The sequence below is a fragment of the Lathyrus oleraceus genome, chromosome 3 (assembly GCF_024323335.1).
Source record: "Lathyrus oleraceus cultivar Zhongwan6 chromosome 3, CAAS_Psat_ZW6_1.0, whole genome shotgun sequence".
Classification (NCBI taxonomy): domain Eukaryota; kingdom Viridiplantae; phylum Streptophyta; class Magnoliopsida; order Fabales; family Fabaceae; genus Lathyrus; species Lathyrus oleraceus.
Window position 1 is genome coordinate 472892868 of NC_066581.1, and position 12076 is coordinate 472904943.

General features: G+C 37.9%; 1 non-coding gene across 1 annotated transcript; it reads right to left on the bottom strand.

Annotated features, from left to right (window-relative positions):
• Positions 1 to 8039: 8039 nt before the first annotated feature.
• On the bottom strand, positions 8040 to 8146 carry LOC127133921 (small nucleolar RNA R71). The gene has a single exon (XR_007807717.1). It is a non-coding gene; the product is annotated as a small nucleolar RNA R71 (small nucleolar RNA).
• Positions 8147 to 12076: the final 3930 nt, after the last annotated feature.

The window sequence follows — 12076 nt, forward strand, 5'->3', positions numbered from 1 at the left end:
ATAAATTAATAATTAATTATTTTAATTAATATTTCAGAAAAAGAAATATGCATTGACAGTGTAAAATATTTTTACACTGTCAACCAATGAGACACGTGTATCCCGCCACATCACACTTTTATTTTTAAAACAATATAAAAGTTCAACATAAAAGTTACAACCCAATAACTACCAAAAGAATGCAACATGTGATATGTATTTCCTTTCCCTAATACTCACAAACTATAGCAAATACATAAACCTAAATCTTAAAACATGAAATGTTGCAACTACTTTACACAAGTAGCAGCAGTTCATGCATTTGTTGAAGCTTTACACAAGTAGCAGATCATGCATTTGTTGAAACTTGCAATTTTGTGTTTCAATTTTTATAGCATCATGTATGGTTTTATTGTAAATGATGATGAGTAAGAGACATGGATAACACTATGTAGCAATCATTTACATATTTTCCCCTAAACCTTTTCATGTTATGTGATTGGCGATCTTAGAAACAGAAATAAATTTGTGTCAGTTTTCTTATTATTCCAATTTCACTTCTTTTGGTGAGTAATTGAGTCATCATTTATAGAAGGACACGTAAGTACTTAGTTCTAGAGTGCTAACATAGGTGCTTTGATCATTGCTTCTTTTAATTGCTCAAAGGCATTGGTGTTGATGTGTGTGGGGATGGAATAAGTGGTGACTGAGTTGTTTTGTTTATCAACAAAGTCCCACATTGATTTGTTTGCAAATAAAATAAGTGTTTATAAAATTTAGTCACACATGGATTATCGTGATGTTGTGTGTTGGACAAATGCTACATATAATGGATGGATGTTGTTATCAATTGGGTTTAGGCCCACTAAATTTTAAATAATTAATTTCTAAAAACATTAATTAAAATAATTAATTGTTAATGACCATCAATTAGGAGGACACATTGATCACGCGAAAATACATCGTATATTTGCTTTGGTTTATATTCAAAAATCGTACCATTTTCACAAACCTCGTCCGTCACGCCCTGGTTGTGATGAACGTCACAGGCCCACCACGTCCGTCACAAGGCCAAAAGCAGCGTAATGAATTGTTCAACCGAAGTGATCCACACGCCCCATTTTTCGCTCCTCAACCCACTTTCCCGTGAATCTCTCACTCAACCAAGTCACCCTTATTTCTCTCAACTATGAAGACCAAATGGATACTATAAAAGGATGGAAGTTGGAAACCTACGGGCACGCTTGATTTTCCTCCCTGAAGCCAACTTTCAAGATCTTTCTCTATATTTATTTTCCACAACAATTTTGTTTTCTATTATTTTTTCTTCAACAACACTGTTTTCTTTTACCGCAATTTGTTTACCGTTCCGTTCAGAGCTTTGATTTTTTCCCTTCCCTTTCCGTTTTTCATTTAGCCAAAAGTAGTAGTTTCCTACACTGGGGAACTACTGAAATTTATTTAATTTAGTTTAAGCAATTGTTTCGAAGAAGCAGAATCCTACCGACCTGTGGAGGACTGCTCAAGTACTTCAAGATTCAGCATATTCACTACGCCAAAAACTGGAATAGACAGCGCACCTTAGAGGACGCTTTATTACAAAAGCGCCCTCGAAAGTGAAGCGAAAAATAAGGAGCAATAGACAGCGCACTTTAGAGGGCGCTTTTGTAATAAAGCGCCCTCTAAGGTGAAGCGAAAAAATAAGGAGGAGATAGAGGGACAACAATACATGGCGCTTTTTAGAAAGCGCCCTCTAAGGTTACCCTTAGAGGGCGCTTTTAATAAAGCGCTGTTATAAGTCCATGTGAATTTCCAGCTTATAAAGCGCTTCTGGAAAGCCTTAGAGAGCGCTTTCATAAGCGCCCTCTTAGGCCCCCTTTAGAGGGCGCTTTGTTTCCACAAGCGGCCTCTAAGGTGAAACGAAAAAATAAGGAGGAGATAGAGGGACAACAATACATGGCGCTTTTTAGAAAGCGCCCTCTAAGGTTACCCTTAGAGGGCGCTTTTTAGAAAGCGCCCTCTAAGGTTACCCTTAGAGGGCGCTTTTAATAAAACGCTGTTATAAGTCCACGTGCATTTCCAGCTTATAAAGCGCTTCTGGAAAGCCTTAGAGAGCGCTTTCATAAGCGCCCTCTTAGGCCCCCTTTAGAGGGCGCTTTTTTTCCACAAGCGCCCTCTAATGTCCCCTTTAGTAAACATTAAAATTATAACATACTGCGCGTTTTGTTATTTCACTATCTGTTATTAGCGTTCTTTTTCACGTTAGGGTTCTGAGGCGTTTTCCTTCCACCTCTGTTAGATCTACATGCGCGTTTCCTCCTTCTACCAATCAAAGGTACACGCTTTTCCCAATTTCTGTTTTATGTTATTGCTTTGTTTTAGCTTTGCCCAATTTCTGTTTTACCTTATTACTGCGCGTTTCCTCCTTCTACGTTTGTTTCGACCATGATAGCGGATGCAATAGGAAATTGACGGTTGGTTTTTAGTGACCATGATAGCGGATGTAATGGGTTATACGACCTATGAACATATGATTTTGTGTCAACACCAGTATCATTAGAAACCTAGGTCCAAATGTGTTTGAACTCTTCTGAAATTGTTTTTTGTTTATTCTAATTAGTAATGGATAATACATGGATGTCTTCCAATCGATTGTCGAGAGAGTACGAGAATGGGGTATCAGAATTCGTTAAGTTTGCCGTTGCGCACGCCGAAGACCCCAGTAGAATGATATGTCCTTGCTTGGGTTGTTGTTATGGGAAACGGGTTGACGCAGTTCAGTTGACATCGCATCTAATGAGGCATGGAATTGATCGAAGTTATACATGTTGGAATTTGCATGGTGAGAAAAGTAACGATAATGTTGAACCGGGGGATAGTACGACCTATGCCTCAAACTATAGTGGCGCAGATACATACGATTTTGATCGAGTTGAAGAGATTGCAGAAGCACTTGAAGGAGATCTTAAGGATTGTCCCGAAATGGAGAGACAGAACAAGGCAGAGCTCCACGTATATTGACGGGTGATCAAATTTTTGAAAAGGTGAAAGATTTGGATACTCAGTTTGGCAAGCCTTTTGCCCACACACTTGTCAAAAGTGGGTGGAAGAAGAGGTCAGTTTTTTTTGAATTGCCGTATTGGAAGTCCTTGTATGTGAGACATTTTCTTGATGTTATGCATATTGAAAAAAATGTATTTGAAAGTGTTATTGGCACGTTACTCAATATACAAGGAAAGTCTAAGGATGGCCTTAAGGCAAGAAAGGACTTGATAGCGATGGGAATAAGAACTGAATTAGGACCCTTGAAGAAAGGAAAACGAACATATCTACCTCCTGCTGCTTATACTCTATCTAGAAAGGAGAAAAAAAACACTGTGTAAGTTTCTAAGTGAAGTTAAAGTTCCAGAAGGGTACTCTTCAGATATTAGAAGACTTGTGTCTATGAAAGACCTCAAGTTAAAGAGTTTAAAGACCCATGATTGCCATGTTATAATGGAACATTTTCTCCCAATAGGTATACGTTCTATTCTTCCAGAAAAAGTAAGAAGCTCTATAACTAAGTTGTGTTCTTTCTTCAAGTCAATTTGCAGTAAGGTGATCAATCCTGCGATCTTACCAATGTTGCAAAAAGAAATCGTTATTACTTTGTGTGAGCTTGAAATGTTTTTTCCTCCATCATTTTTTGACATAATGGTACATCTAGTTGTTCATCTTGTGAAAGAGACACAATTGTGTGGACCAGCTTATATGAGATGGATGTACCCTGTTGAACATTATATGAAAATATTAAAAGGGTACGTGAAGAACCGAAGTCGACCAGAAGGTTGTATGGTTGAAAGATACATTGTTGAAGAAGCGATTGAGTTTTGTACTGAATATTTGTCTAATGTTCAGTCAATCGGACTCCCCAAGTCTCAGCTTGTCGAAAAGAAAGAAGGAAAAAATCTAATTGGAAATAAAATCGTGGCAGTATCAAGGGTCGAACGGGATCAAGTGCATTTGTATGTTCTGCACAATGAGAATGAGGTTGAGCCGTATGTTGAAATTCACAAGGATGTTCTCCGAGGTTTAAATCCCAATAGAAATGAAAATTGGATAGTACGAGAGCACAATCGATGTTTTATACCTTGGTTTAAGGATCATATTTATTCAAAGTATTATTCAGATCCCGCTTCAATAACAGAAAGGTTGAGATGCTTAGCATATGGTCCAAGTTTCCATGTTTTTTCTTATAGCGCATACGCGATTAATGGATACACATTTTATACCAAAGAACAAGATGATAAAAGTACTATGCAGAATAGTGGTGTCACCGTGGTAGCTGAAGCAATGCACATATCAAGTGTGAAGGACTTAAACCCCAAATTTGCAAATTTGTCGTATTTTGGTGTTATCGAGCGCATTTGGGTGTTTGATTATGAGAAGTTTCAGATTCCTATATTTGGTTGCAAGTGGGTTGAAAATAATAACGGCATTCGAATGGATAAGTCAGGATTTTTGCAAGTGGATCTTAATAGGGTGGGATACAAAGATGAGTCTTTTATTCTAGCCTCTCAAGCTAGACAAGTGTTCTATGTCAATGATCCGAAAAGTACAAAATGGTCTATAGTTCTTTTTTCCAACAAAGTAATTGATGAAAACACTGGAGATCAAGGTGATATTGATGTTGAGATTGAATCGTTTACCAGAAATGATCAAGATGAGAATATTATATCAAATGATTCATATATTAGAAATGATCATAATGAGGGTATTTGGATCAATCCAACCGTCCGTGTTGTTAAGAGACATGTAGAATATATTCCAACCAAGAAAAGAAAGAGAACTTAGTGAAAAAGGTACAGGTCAAATGATTTTAATTGTTTTCTTTATTACAGGTAAAATGACTTTTATGATTTTAATTGTTTTTACATTTGTCATCTGATTTTAATTGTTTTCTTTATTACAGGTAAAATGGCTATTATGAAGTCAATCATTCGTGCAAGAGACAAGGGTGTAAAATTTGAAGTACATTGGAGTGCTGAAGACCAACTAATTTTTTTTCATCAGGCTTGTGTCTCAATAGAGGATGGGTATCTACCTAAAGTTACTTTTGTAGTGGTCCAAAAGAGACATCACACCCGTCTCTTTCCTGTCAACCCCAAAGAGACCAATAGAAGTGGAAATATTATGCCAGGTTTTTTCAATATATTTCTCAACGTAGCTGGTATATATTATCATTTGAATTTATCACTTTTTGCTGATTTTGTTGTTCTAAATTGTCAAAGGAACCGTGGTAGACACCAGCATTTGTCACCCTAGGGAATTTGATTTTTACCTTAACAGCCATGCAGGAATTCAGGTAATATTAGCTATGTCATTTAACTTTATGCCATTGTTTACTATTTGTTGCTCAATCGCCTTTTGACAGTTCTGTGTTATTTGCATTTGGACGTGTTCTTTTTGCAGGGGACTAGTCGACCAACGCATTATCATGTGCTGTATGATGAAAATAAATTCACTGCAGACCAGCTACAGAGTTTGACCAATAACTTGTGCTACACGTAATGATATGATTTGCTTTTTTAATCTTAATTAATGTTTTCTAAACTTGTACTGTTTTCATTTAATTTTAGAAGCCTTCTGATACTATTTTTTTCCATTCAGTTATGCGAGGTGTACTCGATCTGTCTCAATAGGTTTGTTACTCGATTCCCTTTGCTTATTTTTGTTTTAGGCTATACAAAACTTTAGTTTAACAAAAATGTTATCTTGTATTCAGTTCCTCCTGCCTATTATGCACACTTGCTATTATTCATCATGGGTGGATGGGCGTTACTTTGTTTAGTATTGGTTAGAACTACTAGACAGCTTTTGGATACAGTGGTCACTGGGTGTTGGTTGCTATGGATCTTTCGAGACTAATAGTGTATATTGTTGTTGTACTTTTACTAAATCATGAATATGTTGTTGTATATTGTTGATCAAAGAATCATATATTAATGTTGTATATATGAAGGATTAATGTTGTATATAAATGGATTCATGTTGTATATATCAATGGATTAATGGTGTATAACATTGGATTAAAGGATGAATTCAATATGAATTTTACACTTTTGCAGCATGCGAACAGGTTACCAATTAAATATCCACTGTTTTTCAAACAAATTTTTTTAAAATAACTAACACTTTAGAGGGCGTTTTTTCCTGAAAGCGCCCTCTAAACACTTTACATTGACAACTTTAGAGGGCGCTTTTTCCTGAAAGCGCCCTCTAAACACTTTACATTGACAACTTTAGAGGGCGCTTTTTCCTGAAAGCGCCCTTTAAACACTTTACATTGACAACTTTAGAGGGCGCTTTTTCCAGAAAGCGCCCTCTAAGGTGTCCCTTTATGGACCACTCCAGAGGGCGCTTTTTTCTGAAAGCGCACTATAATGTGGCCACTTTAGACAGCGCTTTCTCCAGGAAAACAAAGCGCTGTCTTTACCTATGCCAGCGCCACTTTAGAGGGCGCTTAAAAGCGTTGTTATAGGCCAAAATAAGCGCCCTCTTTTCCCTTATTTGGCGTAGTGATTCGATTAATCAAAGTTCCAGGTTTTTATTCAATTATTATTATTATTGCTTTATTATTAAATAATCATGTTTTCCTTATTGTTAAGTTGTTTATGTTCGTCCGTGTTTGCATTAATTAATATGTCCGGCTAAACTACCGGTATCGGTATGTAAACAATTTAATTAGACGGGATTTAATAATAATCGGTGTAAACTTCTTTTCTCAAATAATCTTTTTGGCTGTGGTTTTTAATTTAAATTTAATTAACTTTGTCACGAGAGTGAGAAGCCATTTAATACGGTTTTGCCACGAGAGTGGGAAATTAACTAAGGTTAGAACCGACAATCACGAGAGTGTGAGGGTCGAGCTGGATAGTAAAAACTAGACATTGATTTTAAAAACAGCGAGAGTACTTTAAAAGCAATTAGAACTTATTTATTTTTAAAAAATATTTTTAACTTCAAATGGGACAGCGAGAGCGTACATTCTGACTTAAAAGTATAGTCCGAGTCAACAATCACGAGAGTGTGAGATAAAGCCTTTTAAATGAGTATTTTCTACTAAAAGATATTTGGTAATTAAAATATACACCAGTGACTAATCGAAACCCTGACGATTAATGCATTGCATACTGATATCCCTCCATTAATATTCTCTTAAAAACTTAACTTCCTTTAGATTTAATTTTTGTTCAACCAAACCTCTAAAGATCATCTCCTTAGCTAAACATAGTAACATTGATAGCATTAGTTTGACCATCAGTCCCTGTGGGTTCGATATCTTTTAAAACTAAAACGACTGAACTGTGCACTTGCAATCAAGTACCCGATAAACTATATTTTATATACAGTCATGACACATATCAAGTTTTTGGCGCCGTTGTCGGGGACCTGATTTAGTCAAATAGTACGATTCTTTCGTTGCGCAGTATAGATTAAGGTAAAAACTAATCTCCTTTCCCCTATTTCCCGATTGTATGCCAAGTACTCGCTCACAAGGCGAAAACTTAGCACCACCAATCGCAGAAATAGAGCGTTTCTTATATTTAAGACGTCGAATATTAGAGTACCAATGAAGGTACGATATTCCCGATATCTTCTTTCCTACTACTGAACCAGTTGAAAAACCAACCCTGGCTGCAGTAGGACCACATAATCGTCCTCTTAAGTTCTACGCTACTCCGTCCGAACAAGAACCTCACAACAGCATTGTTTCCCCTGCTATCGATCGAAACGATTTCGAGTTGAATCCCTCACTATTATCAGTTGTCCAACAACATCAATTTGCTGGAAATCCTACGGACGACCCTAATGAACATTTGACCAAGTTTGTGCAGTACGCAGACACTGTGAAGGCGAATGGTGTATCTCAGGATGCGATAAGACTACGTCTTTTTCCTTTCTCTCTAAGAGACAGAGCTTGGGCTTGGTTACAATCCTTGCCATCCAACTCAGTTATTACATGGGAAGAACTGAAGAACGTTTTCTTAGCCCAATATTTTCCGCCAAGCAAAACTGCTATGCTGAGAGCTCAAATCAACGGATTTCGATAAAAAGATGCAGAATCTCTCTACGACGCGTGAGAGAGATACAAAGACATGATGAGGATATGTCCTCATCACGGTCTCGAAGACTGGGTGATCATTCACACATTTTACAATGGGCTTTTATATAACACAAGACTGATAGTAGACGCTGCCGCAGGCGGTGCACTTATGGACAAGCCATACAACGAAGCCATACAACTCATCGAAAACATGGCCCAAAACCATTGCCAATGGGGAGGTGAAAGAACTCCAGTAGAAAAGTCCCAAACGAAAGGTGATATGTATGAAATCAGTAGCCTTGACCACATCCATGCAAAGGTAGATGCCCTTGTTCAAAAGTTAGACAACTTGACCATACCACCCGCAACCACCGTGGCTGCCGTAACTCCAAACTGTGAGTTATGTGGAATTCCTAGACACACTGCACCAGAATGTCAGATATTAGCAGGAGTCCCCACTGATCAAGTAAATTACGCACAAGGAAATCCTTATTCGAATACCTACAACCCAGGTTGGAAAAACCATCCCAACTTTTCGTACAAGAACAACAACGCCTTGTATGCACCTGGCCAAGCACCCGCTGTTCCACCTGGATATCAAAAGCCAGCTACTAATGCTCCTAACATGCGTAGGAAGTCCAACCTTGAACTAATGATGGAAAGCTTCATAGCTACCCAAGCTCAAACAAACAAAGACTTCTTGAACCAAAACATACATACTAGTGAGCAACTTAAACAATTAGCGAGCAAAGTAAACGCCTTAGTCACCCACAACAAAATGCTTGAAACACAGATTTCATAAGTGGCTCAACAACAAGCATCTACTGCTGCTCCCGCTGGCACATTTCCTGGACAACCACAACCTAATCCAAAAGGACATGCAAATGCCGTTATATTGAGAAGTGGAAAAGAACTAGACGGACCCGTGGATCCAAGACTCTAAAATCCAGCCATGTACCAAAAACCTGACAAAACAACAACTGAGAAGGTAAGTGAACCGAAGGAGAAGGAAGATAATACCCAAGAGGCCGAAGAGAAATAAAAACCTTATGTGCCTCAACCACCTTATAAACCACCCATTCCGTATCCTCAAAGACTCACAAATTCTAAAACTGCAGGGCAATTTAGGAAATTTGTTGAAATTTGTTGAACTTCTGAAGCAACTAAATATTACAATTCCTTTTACAGAAGCCATCACACAAATGCCCTCATATGCCAAATTTCTTAAAGAGATCCTATCTAATAAGAAAAAGATCTAGGATAACGAAACAGTTACACTTACTGCTGAGTGTAGCGCAATAATCCAAAACAACATGCCTCCCAAACTAAAAGACCCAAGTAGTTTCTCCATACCCTGTGTCATTGGAAAGTTCGTCATAGACAAAGCTCTATGCGACTTAGGAGCCAGCATTAGTGTAATGCCCTTAACCATCTGTAAAAGGCTCAACATGGGAGAACTAAGACCAACCAAGATGTCTGTTCAACTAGCTGACCGCTCAATCAAATATCCTGTTAGTATACTAGAGAATGTCCCAGTACGTGTAGGACAATTCTACATTCCTACAGACTTCATAATCATGGACATCAAATAAGATGCCACTACACCTATTATATTAGGAAGGCCATTCTTAGCTACCGCCAGAGCCATAATAGACGTGAAAAGAGGTAAGCTAACATTCGAAGTTGGAGAAGAAAAGGTTGCATTCATCTTGACACAATTCTTATAAGCGCCAGCTATAGACGATACATGTTATCTACTTGATGTCATAGACGAGTGTGTAAGAGAGAGGGAGATGCAAGAAACCATATATTCTGATATAATGAAAATCCAAATCCCTCCATTCTTTGAAGATGATAATTGGCGTGAACCATACCAAAATGACAGTATAAGGGAATGCTTAACACTTACACCCAATCACATGCCATGCCCGAAGAAACTAGACTTAGAATTAAAAGCACTACCAAAGAACCTAAGATACAAATTCCTAGACACTGAACTCAAAAGACCAATAATAGTCAACATAGACTTAGGACAGATGGAAACTGAAAAGTTACTAGATGTCTTAAGAAAATATCCAACTGCGTTAGGATACAACATCTCCGACCTAAAAGGAATGATTCCTTCTATCTGTATGCATCGCATTATACTAGAGGAAGATTGTAAAACCTCTAGAGAACACCAAAGAAGGATCAACCCAATCTTAAGTACTGTAGTCAAGGATGAAGTAAAGAAGTTATTAGATGCAAGAATCATATACCCGACCTCCGATAGTCAATGGGTTTGCCCCGTTCATGTAGTACCCAAGAAAGAGGGTGTTACAGTTGTTAAGAACGAAAGGGCGAATCTATAGCACAAAGAGTTGTGACTGGAAGTAGAATGTGAATCGATTAATAGAAACTAAACAAAGCCACTCAAAAGGATCATTTTCCTCTGCCTTTCATTGATCAAATGCTTGAACGATTGGCTAAGCATTCCCACTTCTTCTATCTAGACGGTTATTCAGGATTCTTTCAAATTCATATCCATCCTGACGACCAAGAGAAAACAACCTTCACATGCCCTTATGGTACATTTTATTATCGACGAATTCCATTTAGACTATGCAACGCTCCCGCAACATTCCAAAGATGCATGATATCAATCTTCGCTGACTTTATAGACGACATTATGGAAGTCTTTATGGACGATTTTTCTGTTTGTGGGCAGAGCTTCGAAGGATGTCTATCAAACCTTGAAATGGTACTTGAAAGATGCGTAAAGGTGAATCTCGTCTTGAACAGGGAGAAATGCCATTTCATGGTCCAACAAGGAATCGTGCTAGGACATGTAGTATTTGATAAAAGAATTGAAGAAGACAAAGCTAAGATCGAAATCATAGAGAATCTTCAACCTCCAAAAACCGTACGAGAAATACGAAGCTTCTTAGGACACGCCGCTTTATACCTACGCTTTATCAAAGATTTCTCGAAGATTACCAAACCACTGTCTGGTTTATTAATGATAAACGTTGACTTTATCTTTGATGAGAAATGTTTAACAGTGTTTGAACAATTAAAAACATCTTTAATCACCGCACCTATCATGCAACCACCTGACTGGAGATTACCATTCGAAATCATGTGTGATGCGAGTGACTATGCCGTAGGCGCAATGCTAGGACAAAGGAAGGATAAAAAACTTCATGCGATCTACTACGCAAGTAGAACATTAGATCCTGCCCAAATGAACTACGCCACCACTAAAAAGGAACTGCTAGCCGTTGTGTTTGCTTTAGACAAATTTCGTTCTTACTTAGTAGGAGCAAAAATCATCATCTATATTGATCACACTGCTATTAGATACTTGCTAAGTAAGAAAGATGCCAAACCAATACTCTTAAGATGGATCCTACTCTTACAAGAATTTGACTTAGAAATAAAAGATAAGAAGGGTACTGAGAACGTAGTAGCAGACCACTTATCACGAATAGAAGGGAATAAGCCTGAACAAATTCCAATCAATGACGATTTCCCTTACGAACGACTTATAGCCCAAATGGAAAGCGACATGTCTGAACTAACCTTAAATGATACCGAAATAGAAGAATCCGTGGAAGAAATTCATACGAATATAACTCTGCCATGGTACGCTGATTTTGTCAACTACCTAGCTATTGGAGCACTTCCGTCGGACCTATCATACCAACAAAAGAAGAAATTCTTTCATTATCTAAAATAGTACTACTGGGATGAACCTCTGCTTTTCAAGAGAGGTACCGACGGTATTTTCTATCGATGTGTTCCTGAGGATGAAATAGACGATATAATCTCTCATTGCTATTCCGCTCCCTATGGTGGGCACGCAAGCACTTCAAAAACTTGTGCTAAGATCTTACAATCTGGCCTCTTTTGGCCTACTCTATGGAAATATGTCCATAATATGGTTATAAATTGCGACCGGTGCCAACGCACTAGTAACGTTTCAAGACGCGACGAAATGCCACAAACAGGCATCTTAGAAGTGGAAGTTTT